The following is an 8,347-nucleotide window of genomic DNA, read 5'->3' on the forward strand; positions in this document are numbered from 1 at the left end:
CCGGAACGCAGAACATGAGCCGGACGGAGCTCCCGTGGCCGGAGATGGCGCTCTGCGCCAACCCCAACCGGGTGGCCATTATGGCGGGGCTGCCGAAGTTCGATGCCCAGGGGCCTGTGGACCGGCCACGAAGCCAGAGTCCCGAGGCCTCCGAACTCCCCGGGCTGGAAGAGCTACTTGGCGAGGAGGTCGCTGGCAGCTCAGCACGGGCTGGTGAAGGGGTCGCCGCAGGCAGCAGGGACCTTCGGGGAACCGAGTCCTCGGGGGCTGCCACGTGCAGCCCCGAGCGCTCTCTCCCGAGCACTTCGGTGGGACCTGCGGGGCACCGAGTCCTCGGGGGCTGCCACGTGCAGCCCCGAGCACTCTCTCCCGAGCACTTCCTTCCCGGTATTTGGGCTCTGCGGATCATCGGGGAACTAGGGTGCTCGGGAACCAGAGGCGGCGGCCCCGAGCACCTTCTCCCGGGACTTAGCTTCTTCTTACCTTGCAGGGTGGTGACATGTGGCGGATGGCCGGCCTGGTCTCGGGACTTAGGGACCCCTGGTTCCGAATACACCGACAGTCCCCGCCTTATATAGGGCTGATGTACCACCTCCTATCCAGCCGTAATCGATAGGGAGTCCTTCATCTTGTCTGCCAAGATAAAGCAGATGGATTCGACCGAGATACTAGTCGTCCTCGAGTTGGGTAACCAATCGAGACATTCCTAGTATACACCTTCTAGATTTCTGGGTGTATACCGTAGATTCAGTTCTATAATATCCGGACTTATTACGTATATAGTATATTCCTTATGCGTATATACCCCATAGTTAGATATTTGACAATAGCCCCTTAACTCTACTCAGGAGGAAAGGTTTCTACAAGTTCCCACTCTAGTACTGCCAAGTCTAATCCTAGTCGAGTAAGGTGGATCAGGCTTGTAGTGGAAAGAATCGAGTAGAAATGGATCATGTTTCAAGTATCGAGTGGAAACATAATTGGGTGGAGCGCCCTGCTATTAACCGCACTCAAGACTTGAAAAAGGACTAAAACTCGACTAATCTACACCCGACTCTGAGTAGAGTTAAAAAACCTTCAAAATTTGAACCGTTGTTTGGAGCATTTAATGCACGTAGATGGATGTGCAGAGAGTCACCCAACACCATCTTCTAGCATTTCACGTCGATCGAGGCACCACCGGGATGGGAGTGGTTACAAAAAAGTGATAAGCTTTAGGCTATTTAACCATACAAATTTGGACTATAGCAATTCTTCATTGCTCTCACCACCAGCCTTCTCATACAAGTTTCCATCTTTCTCCACCCAAACACGCACCACTGTCGAAAAACTTACATCCATGGATTCTGGTTCCTCTGTGAAGACCTCCACTCCTTCCTCGCTGAAGAAGCATTCTGACACGAAGACCACCGATGCCTCGCCCGAGTAGCTAGAAGAGATGAGGCACCTGACTGAAGCTTGGGCAATCTCGTCGATGCAAGAATCAAGACTAAAAGAGCTTGAAACTAAAAGAATAGTACCTCATCACGTTCTGGTCGACTGGAGGCCTGCATCTGGTGAGGAGTTCCCATCCCGCCGATTCAACTACAAGATCGTGGTTTTTGAGTCCTTCTTTCGCTGCAGTTTCAATGTTCCCCATTCTAAATACCTCCTTTCCGTACTCGATTTCTATCAAATAGAGCTCCACCATTTGAATCCAAACTCGATCACTATGTTGAGTGTTTTTGTCCATCTGTGCGAAGCTTTTCTTGATATCGAGCCAAGTTTGAATTTATTCTAATATTTCTACCATCTGAAGAGGAACAATGAGAACAAATGTGTCGGAGGTTGTGGCTTCCAGCTACGAAGTGGAATGAAAAACTCCTATATCCCCATCACTTTAATCTCCACGTGGCAATAGGATTGGAAAAAACACTGGTTTTATGTCTCCAATCCCAACCCAGTCCACTCCCCCTTAGTCTATAGAGGCCTCTTTCCCTTACAAAATCCATCCTGGTCGAAGAAGCACTGCGAATCTAACCACACCACCTACTACGTCACGAAGATTGTTGAACTCAGGCAAAGTGGCATAACCGGGTGGCACGTGGCCCAAGACTTCATTGGTTGAAGGTCGAGTCCTTTGAAAGCATGGGATCACTTTGCCTGGGAGTATTCTAGAGACAAGGATAGCTCGAAGGATGCGATCGGAGGTAATATTTATATAGCAATTTGTTGCTTCTATTATCATAGTCAAGCTCTTTTGAGTGACTTTTTATTTCTTTTTATAGTTCTGTCTCCTCCAGATATTGCTGCTCGATTGGGCAAACTCTTCTCTAAAGGAGCACAAGAATGCTCTCTACATCCCTACTCCCTCGCGAACCCTCAACTAGAGGTGGGGATTCTATTAAGTAAGAAATTAGCGCTTGTTGTTGCTTGTTCAACCTGATTCAACATTTTGATTTCAGGTTCCAGTCTTTCATCAAGAGCACATCCTCATGACTGAGGTCCTTGATCTTGATGACACTTCCTCGTCTGGAGCTATCGACAAGCAAGACCCTCACTCCGCAACTAGCAGTGTTTCCAAAAAAGCTAAGGCTGAGGAGAAAACTTTGATTGATCAAAAAGCCGAAGGGTCTCTTCAATCCAAGATATTGTCTTTGCTATATGATCCATTACCCCTCAAGGGTACTCAAAGAAAGAGCCAACTGGTGCTGACATCGAGTTGTCAGGTGATTATTTAGTTACTACTCTGGCTATCGAGTACCCAATAACACCTAGTTTGATTGGGTGGCATTTCTTGGAGGAGACCACCGAATCTCTTACTTGACCGCCCCCTCGAGCAAGCACACGTCTGATGACTCAGTAAGAAAGGTAACATGAGTTACCTCCCTCACATTGTCATTCTTCTAAGTATTTACTCGATAAGTCCAGAATTATGATATATCATTATGGGTTGGCTTTTTGCATGCAATGGATGCATTGGCTTTGTCTAACCCCTAGGTCAACTCTTCAATACAACCGATCCCACCAGCCGGTATGATGAAGAAGAAAGTAATAATCAAGATAAAGAAGTCAAGTGTTTTTTCCTATATCCCAGTTGTCATAAGGTTAGATCTGATTATTTGTCTTGGTTTGCAGTCTTACTTCCTATTTCTTAGCCAGTCGATGGCAGGTTACCATGCCTGGAGAAGTCGAAGGAGAAGGAAACAAGTGACCTAGCCAACCAGCTAGTTTTAGCTTCTTTTGATGTGCCACTTCCACCTCCTCGAGTAGAACAAACTTCTACAGACATGCCCAAGGGAAGCTCGGAGCCTACTACGACCACAACCCTTGGACCAACCATTGATAGAGGCTCACATACAACTGCCAAGGCTCAATATATGGTAAACGACCATGTTGTTCATCAAAGAGTCCTCGAGGAGAAAGATAAGGAGCTAGCCGTTCACCATTGAGAGGATTAAAGGTCAGTTTTACCCGCAGATCATTAGTATGTGATTCAAGCATCGGGAAACTAATGATAATTGCCTTTGTTTACTTTCTCAAAACTCGAAGCTAACCTGAAGATCCAACTCCAAGCTATTGCTGAGTCAATAAAGGTCCATAGGAAGGATGCTAATCAGTGAGAAGAACTCAGGGGTGCCTTGAAGGAAGCAGAAGCTGAGCGGGATGCAGAGGCCAATGCTCTGAAGAAGGCAAAAAGTGATCGGGATGCCATGGTTGCCAGTTGGGACACTGTGGTTAAAACGCTTCAAAAGGTGAGAGAATAGACCCTTTACCGCATGATGCAATTGGTGTCCATAAGCGCTAGGACAATGCTTGGTCTCCTCAAGAGCTACAATCCCGACCTCGACACATCAGTAGTGACAAAGGGGTTTAGGTGCCCAACAGAGGAAGTAGTAGACATTATTCAAAGTATCGAGTCTCAGATCCCTACCTTAGTTGAGTCTTTAGCACTTAGCTCGCCTAATGATGAGAGTGAGGGTAGCCCTTCGAACTGACTTGACTCAAAATATTTGAAACTTGTTCCGTGACTTGGGGGGATGTCTGTAAACATTACCGATATTTTACCTATCTAATGTGCTATTGCCTGCTATTTCCTTATCGATGAAATAGAGTTAGCACAAGTAGATGCAAATAATGATTAGTAAGTGTTGTGACCATTCTAGAGTTTAGTTGACCAAATATCCATTAACACATGAAAGCTTAACTAAAAATATTGTTAAATATATGGTTCTCTAGTAATCACTCAATATTACCATGAGAATATAAAGAAAGACTAGTACAAAACTAGAAAAAGGAAAATGACATGATGATTTTTGCAAACTTTTACTAACTTGCGTATTTAACTAGCATACAAATATGGACTCGATAGAGAGCACATATGGGATCGACTAGAACTTCAGAACCTTGTGGACCATTAGGCATGAGATGTCTGAAAATCTCTTGTGACGTTATGCCTTATGAGGCGTAGTTGTTCATCATTGAGGCAAAACATGCCTCTGTTGATCTTATCCAATGTGGTTGAAGCATAGGCAGATAAATTTTTGCAATATATATATGTACAAAATATGGTATTATTATGTAGCCCCTGTGTAGTGAAAATGGCTTCATTAGGCCATGATTGTGATTTTGGTGATTAATGATAATATAGCCAATGGGACTAACATGTTTCTCAAGAATATATATTAGTAGGTCTCGTGGATGCAATACATGAAGAAGCCAGTTTAATCGGGACAAAGTTGAACTAAATTGGAGAAGTCCCAGAAAGATTTGCCTCACCAGATGATCCGGTGCTCTGGGTGTTTGAACTCACTGTAGTATATTTGTCAAATAGGGGAGAGGCTTAAAGACATCACTGGAAGGTGCGGTATTTGAGCAGAGTGCTCACTGGAGAAATTCTTCTAGAGAAGGTGTTGTGCTGAAGAATGAAGGTTAAGCCTGATCGGATAGTCCAGTGATTAGTGGGAGTTGCACTGGAGCATTTCCAGAGAAAAGAAGAGAAGGCTCAACCCACCGGATGGTCCAATGTTGAGAAGTATGAATGCACCAGAGCATTATTACCAGAGAAGGATGCAGCAACTGAAGATCAAAGGTTCAACCCATCGGATGGTCCGGTGTGAATGGAATGAACACCGGACAATACAACTGACAATGAACAATGCAAAGAAGCAGAACGAAGTTCAAGGCATCGGATGGTCTGATGATGAAGGTTGTGCACACTGGAGCATTACTTTCAGAGAGGGTTGCATTGGCTCGATTGGTTGAAGTCAACTCACCGGATAGTCCAGTGATGAAGTGATGTGCACCGGATACATACACTGGAGAAATTTACACAGAGAAGAAGGAAATACTCGAATGATTCGGGGTAACTCACCAGATAATCCGGTGATGAAGATGAAGTATACACCGTTGTGTTCGGTATCCACAAAGGCTTGAGTGGGGTTTCAACAGCTAGTTTGTGAGAGTGTACTCACTGGATGATCCGGTGTTAGTACTAGTGTTCTAACTGGATCATCTAGTGTTAACAACTTTTCTGAGCCGTTGAGTTAACGGTTAGTGTGCGGGTTTGAGGCTATAAATAGCCACCCACTCGGCCATTTGAAGGTGTTGGAGTCCAGAGAAGTTGATGTACACCTGAGAAGACATCCAAGCCACCAAAATACTTAAAGTGATTATTCAAGTCAATTAAGCACAAGATTAGTGAGTAATTAGTACTTATAGGCCCCGAGAGAGCGTTGGTAGGTGATTCCTGCCTAGAAAGTGGATCAAAAAGTGATCCAACCTTGTACCAAGTGGTACGTCAGCACCTTAGAGTCTTGATGACTTGGGGGCAAGCTTCTTGACCCTTCAACTTGATGTGGAGCGACGGTAAGGCGATTGTGCAGGGACGTGGAGACCCTTGCCTTGGTGGCTCAAGCTCCGAAGTGATCACAACAGCAAGAAACCAGAAGAAAGGCTAGTTGTGAGACCTTGCCTTGGTGGCTTTATGGCTCATCCGAGTGGAGGATTCGTGTCACACCCCAAAATTCCGATTTTGGGTTGTGAGCATTTTAAAATATAAAATAACATTTTTCCTGGAATTTTAAAGCTTTTCCAAATTTTTTAGTTTAAAAAGAATTTGTTTTGTGTGAAAAAAATGTATTTATAAAATATTAGAATAGGTTAAGGAGTTTCAAGGTTGGATAAATCTTTGTTCTATTTTTTCCAATATCATCCAAAAATCTTCCGTGGACAATCTCATCTCACGTCCTTTTGATCCAACCCAATGTGCACTGCCTTCCCTCAATGTTTTTCTTTCTAGCATGTGGCTCCAAACTAGCAACATGCCATCAACCTTGTATCACGTTGGATTGCAAGCTGGATGGCCCACATGTGTGCTAAAGTTAGCCTAAACTAGCTCACTTGTATGTGCATGTACTTGATCGTTTTCATCCACCTCCAAACTACGTCATCCCTTCGCCTAGCAGCCATGGCCGGTCAACTAAGCTCGAGTAAGTGCACAATCAAAATGCATTGATATCCATTTATCCTCTTTCAATTCCCAGTAATTCAGAGTGGAAACTGCCGCTTTAATGGCCATAATGGCATTGAAGTCGACCACCATTACTCCTCGTCACCAGTTTTGTTTTCTCATATAGTTTCGGAGTTCAAGATGTCCTCAAATGCAAATCTTGACAATACCAAAGTTATAGGTCTCGTTGAGGGCTTCAATTTGCACATATGGAAGTCCCCATTTGGATAATGGAGCTAGGAGTTATGGCCCCAAAAATCAGTGTTGCACAAATTGGACTCAATTCAAACAATTTCTCTTGTGAAGCATTTTTGAAAATCAAGATGGCGTTTTCAGAAGTTTCAATAAATACCAAAGTTGTAGATATTTTCTAGTACTACAAGATAAAGTCCAATTTGGAGTTCTAACAGTGAAGTTATCATCCTCAAATTTGAGCTGTTCGTTTCCTCTTCCACCTCTGGTTGTTTCTCCTCCCCAATCAATTCCGAAACCGACGGCTTTAACTCCGACGTTGTCCCTCTCCTTCCCTGTGCCTATAAAAGGAGCCCTCTAGGCTACTGCAAGCTACACGCCACCACTCCACCACGCTGTCAGGCTGCTGCCATGGCTTGTCGTTCTCGTCGCAATTGCAGTTTTCATCTTCAAGACCGGCGAAGCGCCGCTGCACTCGATCCCCGCCTCCGGTAACCCTCGGACCGCATCTTCGCACCCAGAGGACCACGCTGCCACCAGGAACCCGTCTTCGACCTCGCCTCCACTCCCCGTTCTCCGGAGAAGTGACACACTGAGCCTCTTCGCTGATCGCCGCCAAGCTCCGTCACTCCGGCTCCTCACTGCACCTCTGACCCGACCGCACCTGCCTTCGTCTTCACCAAGGTGATGCGGTGCTGAGATGTCTCCTCCCTTCTGTCCCCGACCACTGGAGCCATGGCCTCGCCAACCGCCTGTGCCGCTGGACTGTCAATGACAACTCCACCAACCGGGGTCACCGTCACCATCCATTGCGCTGGTCGCTGCTCGTCTCCGTCCATGACGCGCGTCTGTGTCGCCCGTCTCCACACCATCACATGTCTAGTCGTCGTCTCCACTTGCCACGTCACCGATCTACGCGTCTCCACACCGGCTACCCATCTCCACGCACCTGGACACCAACGTCCGTCCACGCGTGTCACCTGGATTGTGTCGTGTCGCCTTCCACGTGCATACAAATCCAGGCACGCGCATTGTTCGGCTCCTCCACGCATCGACCGTCCTCCACTAGTCTCTGTGCGCCTGGATCTGCCCATGCAGCATGTCCTCCCATGTGTCCCAGTGATAGTTCCTCCTGTGTGTCACGACGACTACCGGCCGTCATCGATCCGCACTTCGCCTCCACGCATTTGCACTAGTCCCTGTCACCCTCTCCACTCGATACATGCCTCCTCGGGCCACTCTGTCGACGTATCTGGATGCCTTCACGCGCCATGCCTCCAGGTGTCTTTGGCCTCTACCTTGCTGGTTTGTCCACACATTGGATGTCCTCACGTGTGCGCCTGGCTGCCTCTAACCACATCAGCACACCTTCACATGTCCTGGCTGTATCGACCACGTCATCAGCTCGACCATGCACTGGACCATCTGCACGCCCTCGACCATGGCAACACCTGGGTTTGTGGCGCCCTACGGACGCCTTCACGCGCCACAGCTCAGCTGCCCCATCCACACACCCCGACTATCGCCAGTTCGTCATTGCCTCGACCACTCAGAACCACTAGAGAAATCATTTGTACAGACGGTTCAAAAACCCTGTGCAGGACGCTTTTTTGAATCGTTAGTGGTAAAGAGTTTGTACAAATCAAATTTGTAGAGAAGAGTTTT

The sequence above is a fragment of the Phragmites australis genome, chromosome 5, assembly GCF_958298935.1.
Source record: "Phragmites australis chromosome 5, lpPhrAust1.1, whole genome shotgun sequence".
Taxonomy (NCBI): Eukaryota; Viridiplantae; Streptophyta; class Magnoliopsida; order Poales; family Poaceae; genus Phragmites; species Phragmites australis.